We start from the raw sequence: 17,878 nt of genomic DNA on the forward strand, positions 1-17,878 counted from the left end.
AACTTCCACTTCATGACATAGCAGAACTATGTGTCCATCTCTCAAGGGGAAAATCTAAAACTGGAAAAGGGCCTAGAGATCCTTCTCTCATTAGAGCAAACAAATCTACAACTGGATCAGTAAGTAGGGCAGAGATTGGCAATATGCTTGATGAGTTTAAAACTGATATCCTAGGGAGCCTTAGTGAACAACTAGACACCCTTAAAATACAAAACAAGCAGAAAGCAGAAGCTGAAGCTTTGGCCATCTTTTGTCCAAAATGTAGGAAGAAACATGCTCTAAGGGAATGCCCCTTGGATGCAAAAGTTGTAGAAACATGTATGATTTGCTCAGAAAGCCATGAGACCAAGGATTGTCCTTCAATTCCTGGGCTCAAAGCTGTCTTTCAAGAAGATCCAAATTCAATAGAGTCTCTCTGCTTTGTTTTAAGGAGACCTTGGTAGGGGCAACAAAATCAAGGGTTTAACAACCCCATGAACTTTCAACCCCCACCAAATTGGAACCCTTGGAAACAACCTTGGTCCCAACCACAAAATCCATATCAATCATGGGTACAAGGTATGCAAAATCCTTATGGGAGATTTGCTCAATTTTATCAATATCCTCCATCTTTTCAAAATCAACAAGCTCCACAACTTCAAAATCAAAACCCACAACTTTCATTGCCATTTCCACAACAACAGCAACCTTCTCAACAAAATCCAAATTCTTAATTCTTGCTTCCATTCCAACAAAAGGCAAATCAACTACCATCCCAGCCATTGCCAAATCCCAATAATAAAAATCCTCAAAATGCTTACATGGTAGAAGGACAACAATTTCCTACCTATATGATTGTTCCTCTTAATGATGTACAACTCAAATCTGGTAGAGTTTTAGAAAAACCTTCTATAGATGCTCAAAAGCAAAGTATTTCTGAGGAAGATTCTCTTGAAGCCAATAAAGGTTCTGAAGCATCTCTTCAAAACCCAAACACTCAAAAAGAAAAAGGAAAAGAGTCAACCCCCACAACTCCTATAGTTGAGCAACCTGCATCTTCATCCACACCTCCTTTCCCTGAAAGATTACAAATTGACAAAGGAGTGGAAAAACAAATCTTGTTGCCTGACTATGATTTCCTAAATGAATTAAAAAATGTCTGTATCAAGATTCCCTTGCTACAATCCATTAGAGAGATTCCTATTCTAGCAAAAACAATAAAGGAGTTGAGTCTCAAAAGACCAGGAAGGAAACCAAGAGATACAAGAAGAATTCACCTGGTAGGAAAAATTGCCGATATCATGATGGGAAAAATTACCATGCAAAAGTATGTAGATCCCGGTAGTCCAATTTTCAAGACACATATAAATGGGGTAGAAATTCCAAATACTTTGATTGACTTAGGGGCTGCTATCAACATTATGAGTAGACAGACTATGGAACAACTAAAATTTCCTAATCTTCTTTTGACACCTACTTTACTGCAACTTGCAGATCGATCAATTATCAAACCAGATGGTGTATTATGAGATATTTCAGTCTCCTTAGATTCTTGGGAATATCCAGTAGATTTCATGATTTTGAATCCCGAGAGTAATTTAGGAGGACACCCACTCATCTTAGGAAGACCTTGGCTAGCCACAACTGATGCTTTCATTAGTTGTAGATCTGGAGATATGTACATTTATGATGGTAGTTCGACAAAGAAATTCAATTTGTATCCTCCAGCAAAAGCAATTACAGAAGTAGGAGATAATGAATGGGTCGATGATGAGGACACTATACAACCTGTCTTTACCATTTCCGAAATCAGTGAAGATAGTCAAATTTTGAACACATTAGAAAATTTTGAAACATCTTCAGAATATGACCACACACAATTTTAGTTAGATTCTGACATTGAGTATCTATCATCTAGACAAATGTCTCTTTACTCTGGGAAGAGTTCGGTAGTTCTGCCATTGAGATTTTTCCAGGTAAAACATTGAATATCAATAAAAATTTGGAAAAGTCATAACAGGAAGAGCTAACCAAAATCTTGCAAAAGCATTCCACTGCATTTACATGGGAGTATACTGATATGAAAGGTATTGACCCTAAGACTTGCATTCATCACATCTACATTGAGGAAAACAGTAGACCAATCAGACAATCTCATAGAAGGATGAATCCAAACCTTAGGGAGATAGTGAAAGAAGAGCTCCAAAAACTACTCAATGTAAACTTCATTTATCCAATTTCAGATAGCCGATGGGTTTCTCCTTTGGTTATAGTACCTAAAAAGAATGGTAAATGGAGAGTATGCATTGATTACAGGGAATTGAATAAAGCAACTTTGAAGGATCACTTTCCTTTGCCCTTTATCGATCAGGTATTAAATACTCTAGAAGGCAAAAAGTACTTTTCATTCTTGGATGGTTTTAGTGGCTATAATCAAATTCAGGTAGCACCTGAAGATCAAGATAAGACCACATTTACCTATCCATGGGGAACTTTTGCTTACCGAGTGCTTCCTTTTGGATTATGTAATGCACCCGCAACATTCCAAAGAGCAGTGCTAGGAATCTTTTCTGATCTAATCCATGATTGTGTAGAGGTTTATATGGATGATTTTACAGTTTATGGTAATTCATTTGAAGAGGCATTAGAGAATTTGGAAAAAGTCCTTATAAGATGTAAAGAAACAAACCTTTCATTGAGTCATGAAAACTGCTTTATGATGTTTACTGAAGGTATTATTTTGGGACATCACATTTTAGGGGATGGGATTAAAGTTGATAGATCAAAAGTTGAAGTCATCTCCAAGATGCCTATTCCAAATTGTCAAAAAGGTGTTAGAAGTTTTCTGGGATTTATTGGGTACTATAGAAGATTTATAGAGAACTTCACTAAAATAGCATCTCCACTCTTCAAATTGCTTAGAAAAGATTGTGAATTCAAATGGGATCTTGATTGCCAATCAGAATTTGAAGCTTTGAAGACAAGAATATCTGAAGCACCTATCTTGAGAGGACCAAATTGCAAACTTCCTTTCCATATTTCTACAGATGCTTCAGATACAGCTCTAGGAGCTGTGTTGGGTCAAAAGGATTTAGTTCCTTATGCCATTTACTATACTAGTAAAAACTTAACTCCCACTGAGTTGAACTATATTGTGACTGAAAAAGAGTTCTTAGCTGTTGTTCATGCAATCAATAAGTTTAGACATTATATAACAGGCTATGAAACTTTTGTCCATACTGATCATTCTACGATTAGATATCTAATGAACAAACCTGTTACTAATGGCAGAGTTACAAGGTGGCTCTTACTTTTACAGGAATTCAATATTACTGTGTTGGATAGACCAGGGAAACAAAATACAGTAGCTGATTTCTTGTCTAGGATCCAAAATACTAAAGAAGATTCTCATGTAGAGGATAAGTTTCCTGATGAATATTTATTTGCAGTAACTACTAAGACTCCTTGGTATTCAGATATTGCTAACTATTTGGTTACAGGGAAACTACCTCCACATCTATTTCCTAGTGAAAGAAGAAAGATTATTCAGGAGAGTTCAAAATATTCATGGATTTCTAACGAATTGTTTAAAACAGGGCCAGATCTTGTGATCAGAAGATGTGTTAGGGAAGATGAAATGCCTGACATCCTCAAGGCATGTCATGATGAACCATGCGACGGACACTTTGCTGACAAAAGGACAACCTATAAAATCCTTTCTTTAGGATATCATTGGCCTTCCCTCTTCAGAGATACAAAAAAATATGTCAAAAGGTGTGATAGCTGCCAAAGAGTAGGGAAACCAACTCTTTCAAATGAAATGCCATTGCAACCACAGGTACTCATCGAACCCTTTGAAAAATGGGCTTTAGATTTCATTGGACCTATTAATCCACCATCTAAACAAAAGAAGTATATATTGGTATGTACTGATTATGTCACTAAATGGGTAGAAGCCAAAGCATTACTTTCTACTGCTGAAAATTCAGTTGTTAGTTTTCTTTATGAGGACATTTTTACTCGCTTTGGTGTCCCAAGAGAAATTGTGACAGATCAGGGAAGTCAATTCACATCCAACATGGTGGAGAAGCTGATGGAAGAATAAAAAATCAAGCACAAAAAATCTACTCTTTACCATCCACAAGCAAATGGCCAAGTGGAGTCTACAAACAAAGTTATTGAAGGCATCATCACCAAAACTGTTCATCTACAAAGAAGAGATTGGGCAGAAAGGCTTCCTGAAACCTTATGGGCCTACAGAACTACATGGAGGAATACAACAGGACATTCTCCCTATGAACTTGTTTATGGGAAAGAAGTCTTGCTCCCCATTGAGTTTCAAGTCAAAACTTTCAAGATGGCAATTCAGTTGGGTATGGATCTATTAGAAGCCCAAAAGCACAGAATGGAGTAGTTGAATGAGCTAGATGAGATCAAACAAGAAGCAATCCTAAGAACTGATCTAGTTCAGTATCAAAGAGCTAAGTGGCATGACAAATACATCAAAGAGAAAAAGTTTCAAGAGGGAGATTGGGCATTACTATTTGATTCCAAGTTTAAAGACTTAAAAGGTAAATTTCAGACTCATTGGCTTGGGCCATATGAGATTGACAAAGTCTTTAGTAATGGAGCGGTAAGAATCAAAACCGTTGATGAATTTCAAACCCCTCTTATTGTGAATGGCCACAAATTAAAGATCTATCATAAGCCACTCTCAAAAGAGGAATTTGTCAAAATGTTTCAAGATAGTTATGCAATAAGGCTAGTGAAGAAGAATCCTTCTTCTCCACTAGCCTAGCCTTTGTTCCTTTCTGTTAAAAAAAAAAAAAATAAAAAAAAAAATTGTATAAGCCTGAAAACAAATCACTAATTGGCAGTCTTATACAGAAAATATAGAGTGAAAATCAGGAACACCTGACACCCTATATTTTCCAAAAAAATAAATCTCTTTCTCTCCCATTTTCATTTCACTTCACCTCATTTTCATTCCACTCCATTTCATTTTCATTTCACTCCACTCCATTTCATCCCACTCCATTTCATCCATTTCATTTCATTTCATCAATAAAAGTTTCTTTCATGACCATTTTCACTCAGTCAGTTATCATCTCTCCATCTCCATTCAGTCAAGTGGTTGTTGTGTCAGTTTCCGCAGCTGGAACCAGTTTCCGCAGCCAGAAGCAGTTTCCACAGCCACCACTCTGTTTTTCAAATTGACAGTCAAGATGTTAGTTCAATAATCATGAAAGAAAATGCAGGTATGACTGAGGACATATTATGAAGACATGGAGCACCTAAAGGCATCAATAAGGAGCAGTTGATCATGGACAAACAAATGGCAAAAATTCCAAGGTATGAGTAAAAGTTTATTTCAAATAGCAATCAAAACACATTTTTGCATAGTTATTAAACCATAAGCTCCACTATATGCAATGATTGCCGTGATAGCTCCATAACCATTCCACGACATTCCTCCACAAACCATGCATTTATTTTCCAAACGGTCTTATGATTAGCCTTCGGATTTAATTTGTGTTGGCTGCATCTTAACACTCCACCTGTAATCATAAGGACGTGGTCGATTTGACTACGGCTCTTCTCAGCCGCACAAAATCCGCAGCCGTTTCATGAACGTGTTTGCATCTACTCTGCAGCCACCCAATTTAAAATTCCATCGGATGCATTGTACTCTCCCTACTGTTCTATTAACATCACGGCTGCATTTCCACCGTGCTCACATAAGCCTTCACCCCATTTTACGAATTCACTTCCACTGCCTGTCCTCTGTTTTTCCGCTCACAGTCACAGGTTTTCTCCATAAACTCTGTTCACTCCCATAACCAGCCGTCTCACTTCCGCTAAACCCTCCTCACGCAGACAAATTTTAAGAACAAAAGGAGGGATGGGTCTATTGTTGAGGGCAGAACCGGAAGGGCCCAAGTTTTTGGAAGGATACCCACAAGTGAAAGACTTACTGAAGGAGGCAAAATGGCTACGTTTCATTCAAAAATTTAAGGGCCACAATAAGGAGATTACAAAAGCTTTTGCAAGGTCTTTTAATGGCCAGGTGGTGGAAATTGGGGACCTTAAGTTTACAATCACCAAGGCATCCATAGCAGCTACTATAGAACTTCCCCAGGAAGGTGAACACTGGTTCAAGAACAAGATCTTTGACGAGTAGGCTTGGAGAGTCATACTATGCAACCCAGGTATGGATGTAACTATATTCAAAAAAAGAATTCCTATCCATGCTTTAAAAGAGGAGTGGGCCAGCTTACTGTTATTCATTCAAAAGTTCATTACTTGTGAAGGCCGTTTTGGGGCAATGTATATGTGTCATACTCGGTTGTTGATGAAATTTTTAGAAAACCAAACCCTCAATCTGCCCTACTTTTTATTGCCGAACTTGAAAAAGATGTGCACAACAATCCCAAAGAATATAGAAGACATAGAGCCCCATTTGTATCATCATGGGCTTGTGAGAATTCTAATTGAGGACCAATTAAAGAAAAATAGGGACGCCTGGGAACTGTTTTTGGTGAGGAACTATTTTCAAGAGCCACCCGAGGTACCTGAAAGCAGTACAACAAGAAGGAGTAGGAGAAAGGAGAAAAGTGTAATAATTCAAGACCCTCCTATTAGCAAAACCAAAGAAGTTGATCAAGAAGAGAGGCTGAAAAGAACAAAGGATAAAAACCAAAGAAAATCAAAAGGGAAACGAGACATAGAAGTTGTATATCAAACTGCAGAGCCTTCCCAAAAAGAAGATCACCAAACACTGTCCGAAAGGTTAGCTTATCTTAAAGAACAAGCGGCTGCAACCAAGAAGAAACGAAAGGAGAAACAGAGTAAGGAGGAAGATACTAGTCCACAGCATGTGAGAAGAAGCTCTAGGCTTAAGGGGAAATTAAAGACAGTAGAAACCAAAGGACCCCACTTTATTGATTTGGGGGAGGAAACCCCAGAAAATCCTCCAACAACCTCTCCTGACCGTAGCCCACACCATACTTCAATTTCACAGCCAAATGTTGACATGAGTCCTTCTCGGCCAGAGTTTGAAATTAGTCCCTCTCAACAGGATTTTGGGGTCAGCCCAATGAAGGCTACACCCAAGGTAGACCCAAATCAGCAGGAGATGTATGATTATATAGAATCCCTAGAGAAGACAGCTGCAGGTCCAAGCACGTCATCCACTTAGCCTCACACAGCACAAGAAGCTCTAGTCCAATCATTGAAACAAGAAGTCTTTGAATTGGAGGTTTTAAATAGACATATTAAAAATGAAAATGAAGCATTAAAGGAGCAAAGCAGATTGGACAAGATCATTCATGACAACACTATGTTACATCTGGGACTATGGTAGAAAAAGAACAGGAAATTAAAGAAAAAGTGCAGGAAGTTGAGTAGGGAATTGATCAGTCTCAAATTCAGATGCTTGATGAGGAAGCCCATGATGGTAGTAGTACCAAGGAAGAGGAGAAGAGGACTGGATGTACTGGCAAAAGCTTCAGAGCACATGGAATAAAGGGGGGATGATCAAAATTTTGGTTGCATGGGGACATGCAACACCTTCACAGTGGGGGTATGTTGAGTCCCAAACTTGCATCTTTCCTATACACCTTTCTAGACTTTTTTCCATTTACCTGGACCTCCTAAGCTGTCAACATCATTGCATATTAGTTTAAAAAGAGCATATAAAGTGGTTTCCTAACTATTTTTTGTGTCTGCTGTTTGAATTAGATTTTTGTTCATTGAACTGCGGAATCTTGTCACTTTCCGCAGCCAGTTCAACTTTCCATAACCTTTTTGTTAAAGTCTATATTGCAAGTGTCTTCAGGAAAATCGAGCCACATGGGCAAGTTGGAAATGACGTGGACATGGACTGAGTCCTATTGGCTTAGTCGAATTCACCAAAGAAGGCCATGGTCAAAGGTAGTCAAGCGGTGGTCAACATAAGAGTCCTACGGTGACAAAACTCCATTTTTCACCACGTGAAGACTTGCGTGGCCGTTCCTAGATCTCAGGGGACATATCAACACCTGTGGATTGCTCCATAAGGCGAATCCAACAGCCACCCTCAATAGATTTAATCAACACGGTAGCCATAATGCTAGATCCCTGGACATCGATGCTCACGTGTCCTTTATCAGCGCAATTTTAGGAAATTAGTTATGTCGTCTTCTGTTATAAATAATGCGTTCTCATACGCATAATAGTTAGCCTTTGTAATGTAATTTTGACTGTTAACGAGCCCACTGTGCCGTGACATTATTTCTCTGTTATGACTGCATTTTGAATACATGAGAAGACTCTGTTTATAAGCACAATTCGTGGTTGATAGCTGATTGCCCGAGGTTGTGCAGAGGGCCCCTGTACACACTGAGGTTTTGTTTATTGCTGTATAGTTTCATGCTTTATTTCCTTACGTTCCTGATGCCATAATTATTCACTTGTATATATTGCATTTCTTATGGTATTAACGTGTTATTTCTGTCCATAATTTTACATGCTTTTATACTGCTGTTAACTGATCAGTGTCTTTGTTCCAAATTACAGTAGGCGGCCCGGGCATTTGCACATAGTTTTTCAATGACTAATGACATGGAATCAATCTTGTCTTTCTGCTGATTTATTTTTCTTAGTTTTTAATTCTAGCACTGTTTTATTTACTTCAGTTTTGTTCATTTGCTTTATTAGTTAGATTAGATATTAAATTACTCATGTCATTATCAGTTACCTCCGAAAGCCATAGCGAGACTAATGGTGAGGGATTGAAGTATGAGTGTGTAGTTTGATATTAGTTTATTTTTATGCAAGTTAGTTATTGAATTTCTCATGTCATTTTCAGTTACCTTCGAAAGCCATAGCGAGACTAATGGTGAGGGATTGAAGTATGAATGTGTAGTTTGATATTAGTTTATTTTTCTGCAAGTTAGTTATTGAATTGCTCATGTCATTTTCAGTTACCTTCGAAAGCCATAGCGAGACTAATGGTGAGGGATTGAGGTATGAGTGTGTAGTTTGATATTAGTTTATTTTTCTGCAAGTTAGATATTAAATTGCTCATGTCATTATCAGTTACCTTCGAAAACCATAGTGAGACTAATGGTGAGGGATTGAAGTATGAGTGTGTAATTTGATATTAGTTTATTTTTCTGCAAATTAGATATTAGATTGCTAAAGTTGTTTATGATTACCTTCAAAAGCCATAGCGAGACTAATGGTGAGGGGTCAGAATATGAGTTGATGTAATTTGATTTTTGCTTACTTTGCTTGCAATTTTTGGATTTCTTTGAGTTTAGTTTCTTTTGTATTTAGACAGCAACAAGGATAATGGGTTTCATGATCAACAGTTCACTATTTTTTTGATTAGAATAGTGGCACATTTTCATTTTTTTTTAGGAATTAATTTCATCATTGCATGTTTTAAAACCTTTTTGCAAGTTTGAAGTTTTGGAAATCATTTTAAAGGACATCATTGCCTTGAACATTTTTATCCATACTTGTCTTTTAGAATTGCCATCTCACATTAGGGAATCAACGAAGATAAACCCAAAAACAAACTAAAAAATGAAAAACGACAAAAAGTAAGAAATAGGTTATCTTGCACATATAGTGCGCCGCACTTCAACAATTTAAGTCTCCCAGATTGACAATTAATATAGCAATTTAGGACACTCTGAATTGACCAAACACATTCCGCCACAAAATTTTGAATATCCGATTTAAGGCCATCCCAAAAAAATCCCTATTAACCCGGTGGTAGGTTTTTAGAAATCCTGAGTGCCCTCCTAAGGGAGAGGTGTACAATTCCCTAAGAATCTTTTGTTTGAGTTGGGAATTCTTACATAGGTATAACCAATCCTTGTACCATAATTAATCATTTTTCCTGCTAAATGTATCAGATGTAATGGGATCTTGTTGTATATTTTGAATGAGTGCCCACACTTCATCGTCATTCTTCCATTCATCCCTTGCTTTGTTTATCCAATCTGGCTGGATAATAGAAATGGTACAAAGAAATGCTTCCACATCCTCATCCTTTCTTGAGAGTGCATCTGCCACAACATTTTGCTTCCCTTTTTTGTAGATGATTTCAAAGTCATAGCCCAACATCTTTGTGACCAATTTTTGCTGCTCTTCTGAAGATAATCTTTGTTCTAAAAAGTATTTAAGACTATCATGATCTGTTGCTAGCATTTCCTTCTCATAAATAGCTATGTGTAAATACTTTCCTTTGATTGGAAAACTTTCGAAAGCTATGGGTCTTTCTTCTTGCATTAAAACAACACCAATTCCATTTCCCGAGGCATGACATTCCACAATAAAGGTTTTTGTGAAGTCTGGTGTAGCTAAGATTGGTGCTTGGCACATTGCCTCTTTAAGATGTTCAAATGCCTTTGTTGCTTCTCGAGTCCATGAGAATGCATCTTTATTCAATAATGTTGTTAGAGGCGCTGCTATTCTCCCATAATTCTTAACAAACTTGCGATAATACCCTGTCAACTCGAGAAATCTTCGTAGATGCTTTATGGATGTGGGGATTTTCTATTCCTTAATGGTTTTAATTTTTCTAGGGTCTACCTTAACACCTTCATGAGATACAATATGACCCAAATATTCCACCTCTTGTACTCCAAAGAAACATTTGGAGATTTTTGCATATAATTGTTTCTCCTCCAATAGTTTGAGCACCATGTCAACATGTTGGACATGATCCTTCCAAGACTTGTTGTAGATTAGTATATCATCAAAAAATACTAACACAAAATTTCTAAGGAAGGGTTTGAAAATGGAATTCATCAAACCTTGAAATGTAGATGGTGCATTAGTAAGGCCAAAAGGCATGACCAAAAATTCATAATGACCCTCATGAGTTCTAAATGTTGTTTTTGGAATGTCTTCAGTCTTCATTCTGATTTGATGATATCCTAAACGAAGATCCAACTTGGTGAAGTAAATTGATCCGTGCAATTCATATAATAATTCATCAATGATAGGAATGGGAAATTTATCTTTAATAGTGAGCTTATTGAGCTCCCTATAATCTGGACACATGCACCATGATCCATCCTTCTTGTGAACCAATACTACTGGAGCAGAGAAAGAACTTTGATTAGGTTGAATTATACCAGCCTCTAGCATTTCTGCAACCATACGTTTAATTTCACTCTTTTAGACATAGGGATATCTATAAGGTCTGATGTTTGGAGGAACACTTCCTGGAATCAAATCGATAGCATGATCATGATCACGAATAGGTGGGAGGCCTTTGAGAGTCTCAAATACCTTGGAATGATTGTCCAAGACTTTTTGGAGATCTGGAGATATGGATGGTTTCGATGTGGGAACCTCTAGTGAACATAATTGTGCAATTATGCCTCATTTTTCTTTCTTTAGAAGCTTTTTCATTCCGTTAGAGCTGATTATCTTTCTCGGTTTCCCTGCGATACCCCTTAATTCAACTTCCTTTCCTTCTGCAGAGAATTTCATGAAAAGTTCTTGAAAATTAAAAGCTATTGTACCCAAGGATTGTAGCCATTGGATTCCTAGTACAACATTAGCACCACCCATTGAAATGGAAAGAATTGGGCTATTCAATACATCTTCTCCCATGGATAGCTTGATATTATGGAACTTTAGAGAAAGATTCTTTGGCGAAAATCACATGGAATCTCATTTGTCGACGCGTTTCGAACCAACTAGTGTGGTTCATCGTCAGGACAAGTTGAAGAAACAGATCTAGCTCATCATGCTAAATAGTCTGAGCGGAGCCTCCAACAGCTATCTTCCCTAACGGCTAGTTTGACTGAAGGACAGGGGTCAAAATTATTATAATAGTTTAATTCGTAAAAATAAATAAATTATTATTAAGGGTAAATGGTACGAGACCTAATAATTAAAAATTATAAGTTAATTAATAATTTAAAAGGAAAATTAGTCAAATAAATGACCTTGAAATGCCTAAAAATATAAATAATTTTATTTAAAAGTATTAAAAAATAAAAGGTAATAAAGAAAATCAAAGTTAATAATTAAAAATTATAATTTAATTAATAATTTTCGCCGAAGAATCTTTCTCTAACTTGATATGGATCACAGAAGCCTAAACTCTATTATGGAACTTTCCTGAGAAATTTATGTTTCCTCCACTTGCAACCATCACTTGACACTTTGGTGCTGGATATAGGAAGAAATTCAATTCCTTGGCTATATTACAATGATTAAAATTATGGGTACTTCCCGAATCAATCAACACTATTACTTTTTTCTTCTTGATATGCCCTTCTATCTTGATAGTTTGAGGAGTGGTAATTCCAGCCAATGCATTGCAAGATATGGTCGGATTCATTTCTTCTATTTCTAGGGTTTGTTCCTGGTGTATATCCTCCTCTTTTGACATTTCTTGTTCCTTTTCTTCCTCCTCTTCACAATCTATGTAAAATAATTTCTTCTCAGCACACTTATGACCTTTAGTGTATTTGCTATCACAACTGTAACAAAGCCCTTTTGCTCTTTTTTCTTCCAATTGTTGTGGTGTCAACCTTGTAGGTTGTGGATGGCTAGGGGTAGCAACACTTCCATCTTTATGATTGTGAGTGGTAGGCTTCCTTGTTGCCATAATTTTGCTTTCCATTTTTCTTGCCAACCTGAATGCCTTCTCCAATGAATCTGGTTCCCAAAGGCGAACCTCATGTTGGATGTTATCTTTTAAAGTCCCTATGAACACATCAATCCTATGCTCCTCTGGAATATCTTTTACCCTTATATTCAATTTTTGGAAGTCCTCAATGTGCTCCATCATTGAACCCTTTTGTTTGAGATTTATCAATTGGCTAAAAAAAGTGTTGCTTTTTGTATCCTCATAATGTGCTATCATTTCATCCATAAAAATAACCCAAGTGACAATTTGTTTACGAGAGCAAAGCCATCAATACCATACAAACTTATTTGGTTCCAAATATAACGTTGCAATGCGTACCTTTTGTGTGTTTTTCACATTATGGAGATTGAAAAATTACTCCATCTGTAGTATCCATGTTCCGGGATCCTTGCCATCAAACTTCCTCATATCGATCTTTGGAACATGGTGGTTCTTCGATCCAATGTTAGAGTCTATGAAATCATGATTAACATTTCTTTTGTTCTCATCATGAGTTTCCTTTACTACCCTTTCGCAATTAGTAAGCATTTCTTGTAGAAACTTTGTCAAATCTATCTTCAAATCTTCCATGCTTGTCTTCAAATCATCCATCTTAGCTTCTAGGCCATCCATCTTAGCTTCCAAGTGATTCATCTTAGTTTCTATGTCTTTCTTTAAACCATCCATCTTAGCTTCCATGCCTTTCTTTAAACCATCTATCTTAGCTTCCACACCATACATCTTAGCTTCTACGTCTTTTTTTAAACCATCCATATTAGATTCTGTTACTTTTTGTGCGAGTGACATTTGTTGCACTTGGTCTCATAATTTTGATATATCATGTTGCATTTATTCCTCTTTTGCATGAGTCATGCTAGAGCTTTCAGGTTGCTTACTAGGTGTTTCCATTTTCTTTATTCGGGGCATTAATTACTGATAATAATGCTTTACTATGTCCTTTGAATTCCTTCAAACTATTTTTTCAAACCAAGCTTATGCAAAAATTTAAAAAAACTACACACCTTTTTTTTTCACTTTGTAGGAGCTTGATATTGAATCTGATGTATTTATGTAATTTTGGATCTCCAAGGTCTGAAATTTCTTCCTGCGGTAGCCCTTGGAGTAATATTTCTAACTCTGTAAATCTAATCAAGATTGGATTCTCCAATGAAGAGTTATGCCAATTATCCCACGATGACCTGAGTATAGACTTGTTCAATAGAGTGAACTTGTACAACGTTCCGCGGGTTACTGTTTCAACCTTAGGTTCTAAAAATGGTACCCAAACAACTGCAGTTCGTCCTCTTTCTACAACTTCTAATGAAAATTCAATATGATGCTCAAAGAGAAAGTTATGACGATTTTCCCAAGGTGACCTATTTGGAATGTAATTCGGGGGTCTGCCAAAACCCTAACTTCCTCAGATTCTATCTTCGCAAATATAGCGAGACAAGATCTAAAATTTGGTGCCAAGGTTCAGACTGATTTCTTCTTAAACGGGTTTTTTTTTAATCTTCTAAAACTTTATAGAGAAAGCGTTATAGCGAACATTCCACGATGACCTGTTTTAGATGAAATTCTAAAGCTTGCAAAAACCCTAACTTCCTTAGATCATATCTCCGAAAATATAGCAAGACAAGATTTGAAATTCGGACCTGAGGTTCAACAAGATTTCGTCTCAAATGGGTTTTTTTTCACTTCTGAAACATCGCAGAAAAAACATTATAGCGAAAATTCCATGATGACCTGTTTGGAGCAGCAAAACCCTAGAATCCAAAGCTCTGATACCAAATGTTATGAAACCAACTCACAAAAAGATAGGAAATATAGATCAATGCCTTAGAATTCAGCCTCTTCGAGGGGGCAACCTCCTTTAGATTACCCAAATGAACAATTCTTGGATGATACAAATGACAAAACCTACTTTCTATATATAGGAGTCTAAGGGGTCACAATATAACCAAGCCGACCTAACAATAATAATATAAAGGCACAAAAATAACAATATTGGGATTCTATGGGGCACAATAATAAAAATAAGGGATACAATGACAATAGTAATGGGGGAATCATTAGTATTATAGGGAGCTAACATGTTGCAACTAACTTAAGAGGGCATAGATCCTTCTTAGTGATTCTAAGATGACGTTCAAAAGTTTATGATAAAATATGAATTCATGACATGTAGCTTTCATGTTTACCATATGTTTGACGAAATTTCTATCATGTACTAAGTATGTACTGTTAAGATCTTGATCAAGTTTGATTTGTTAGCGTTGTTATCATCATTGCCATGTTTCTAAAAATTTCTCGGCACTAGCCTGAAGGCTAGCCCTTAAAAATGGCATAGATCTTGCAACCGCTGACACAGAAAAGGGGATCTGGGGTCATAACCGCATGTAGACAGGCTTATGGGGGCACTTATATGCTTCCAACTGCATGCATGATGGGTTAAGGGTGCGGTTGGGATGTCAAGCAGGTGAAAAAGAGTTCCAACTCAGGGATTGATCACCTTGAGTGGTTGTTAGGCTCCTGAGTGATCTATAGTCTCCGAGGGATGTCAGATTGTTTTTGGTTTGCAAGCCCTATTTCCATAACTGGAACTTGAAGGTCGAGTCATATCATAGTGACAATCAACTGATGTTTACCATGGAGAGCTTGTAAAAGTGGGTAAATGTGGGAGGAGGAATTACATGGGCCTCAAGGAACAATTTTGGGTAGTGTTTGAAGCTCGTTTTGTGTGGGCAGGTCTCTAAACAAGCAACCACAAGTCTATACTGGAAGCTGTAGGAGGGCCAAGCTCCTTACCTTAGAAAAAGGAGGAGCCGCAAGTATGATTTAGGGATGGTATTAGCCCAGAACAATAGTGTATATAGAGAAAACCTTATTTGGAGGTTTTTCACAACTCTTTTATGTGTTTTGGAGCAATGAAAGTGGGCTAAAGTGCTATTAATTAACCCTTACTAGGTCACTGAGACCTACAACAGAGAAGTAGACACATAAACAAGGATATTTAAGGTATGTATTGATGTGTTAATGTTGAATTGATGCTATTGGATGTAGTGTCTATTGGAGAGTAGCGTGAAAGTGCCCAAATTTGATCCCTAAGTGCAACACCTTGATGGACAAAGGTGGCTGCTAGGAGTGGTAGATTGAAGGAGTCCAAGGTTTGGCCAGCCAGGAGCAGTTTTGTATAGCCTGTGTTCATTATTGGAGAAGGGGCATTCAATGATGATAGGTGGCAGTCCTCTTGACATATGTTACTATTCATTGGAGCAACACAAGCATAATATAGTGGGAATAAAAGTCCCAAAAGAGCTGAGGAGAAACAATGGGCAAAAGTCTCAAAGTGTTGTTTCCTTAAAGGATGAAGAAGCAACTAGTGAGCATGAAGACCCTATGTTTTGGTTGTAGATGGAATTATGATCAACTAGAGGGAAAATTAGAGTGTCGAGTTCAATGGGAGTTGGTGCATTGATAGAGGCAGGTGTTCTAGAATGGAATCAAAGGGCCCATAATGTACAGGATACGATAATGCAGTTGTGGTTGTCGACTACATCAACTAGATCATCAATGTATCTTGTATTTTTTATTCTTATACTAGTGGATATATGAGGGCCATTATCCCTAGTACGACATCCCTAGACTCTTGTATTATCACTTTTATTAATATAACGAAGTTGGGTTTTTGTATAAATTTGTAAAAAGTTGTATAAGTTTTCTCACTAGTAGATTTACTACTATATATGTTATGTTGTGCAAAGTAGACTTGTTTTGATGCTTAGATTGGTAGTGTCAGTGATTTAAGATCCCATCCTAGACTCTAGTATTATGGAAAATCAACATGGCATTAAAGGTACTTTGAAGGGTTGATGAATTAGAGTGTGCTCAACGAAGTACAACTTAAGAGGGAGTTGATCACATTGTTGGTGAAGAGCTCACAATATTGTTAAAGTTGTAGGTTGGTCTCTGGTATGAGGACATGTTGGAAGGGATGTCCAACTATAGCCCATGGAAGGAAAGGATAAAATTTGTTTTGATGGTCAACAAGATCTAGGAATTCATTAAGAAAGCAATAAAGAAGTCAATGGAGCCTAAGGATTTGGAAGTGTATGAAGAGCTGGATATGATGGAAAACTTAATCATCCTATATGGTGTCAAAGATTCCTTAATACCCCATCTATCCAGGAAGAGCACTGCACATGAGATGTGGGTAGCTCTTCACAATTTGTTCCAGAATAAGAACAAGAACCGAGTATTGGTATTGGAGGATAAGTTGAAGTCCACCAAGATGATATAGGGTGAAGGGGTGACTTTGTATTTGATGAGGTTCTCTCAAGTTTGAGATGAGATTGCCACCATCAGTGTGACTATTGTAGATTCAGAGATGATTGGTATTGCCTTGAAGGGGTTTACTTCGAAGTGGAAGTTGTTCATCAAGTGGATTCTTTCTAGGGAAAAGTTATCAGTCTGGAATAGGTTGTGGGATAACTTCATTCAAGAAGAGTTGCAAGACGAGGATATTCATCCAAAGAAGCATGCTTCAAATGATGGCATGGAACTTGCAGTGAGAATGGAGGTCAAGCATAAGAAGGACTTGAGTAATATCAAGTGTTTCAACTGTGGTGAGATGGGTCATTTTTTGATGAGATATCCGGTGAAGAAGAAGAAGGGATATGACGAGAAGAATAAAGGGAAGTAGGTCGCAAGTGTCGCCAAGATAGATTATCTCTCAAGGAGGTTGGAAAAAGAGGACTTCGCTTTGATCTCTCATTTCTTGAGGGTACCATCGATGAGGCAACATAGTACATGGACATTGAAGCATCAAAGCATATGACAGGGTCATAGGAGGTGTTCGAGACTCTCGCTGAATGAGACTGGAAGTTGCACATGGTATTGGGCAAAAAGAGTCAGAAGGAGATCAGAGGATCAAGTGTCGTGGCATTCAGGATGGAGTTAGGTCAGGTGATGTAAGTTCAGGATTTACTATTTGTACCAAGACTCAAATACAACGTGATGTCTATCTCAGTAATCGAGTAGGAGGGGTATGAGGTCTTGTTCCAGGTTGGAAAGGCAAGACTTAGGCCCAAATCCTCTAGCTTCACAAGTGTCATGATTGGAGTTAGAGAGCATGGTCTGTATAGGCTCACGAGCAAGCCTATAGATAATGGGAAGAAGAAGGAGAACCAGGTACAAGTTTTAGAGAAGCAGGTGAAAGTTACAGAAGAGAAGGTACAGGTCCAGAGAAGAAGGTCC

This window comes from Pinus tabuliformis, chromosome 5_1 (genome assembly GCF_031772625.1).
Source record: "Pinus tabuliformis cultivar Carrire ecotype Pingquan chromosome 5_1, CPIR1, whole genome shotgun sequence".
Lineage (NCBI taxonomy): Eukaryota > Viridiplantae > Streptophyta > Pinopsida > Pinales > Pinaceae > Pinus > Pinus tabuliformis.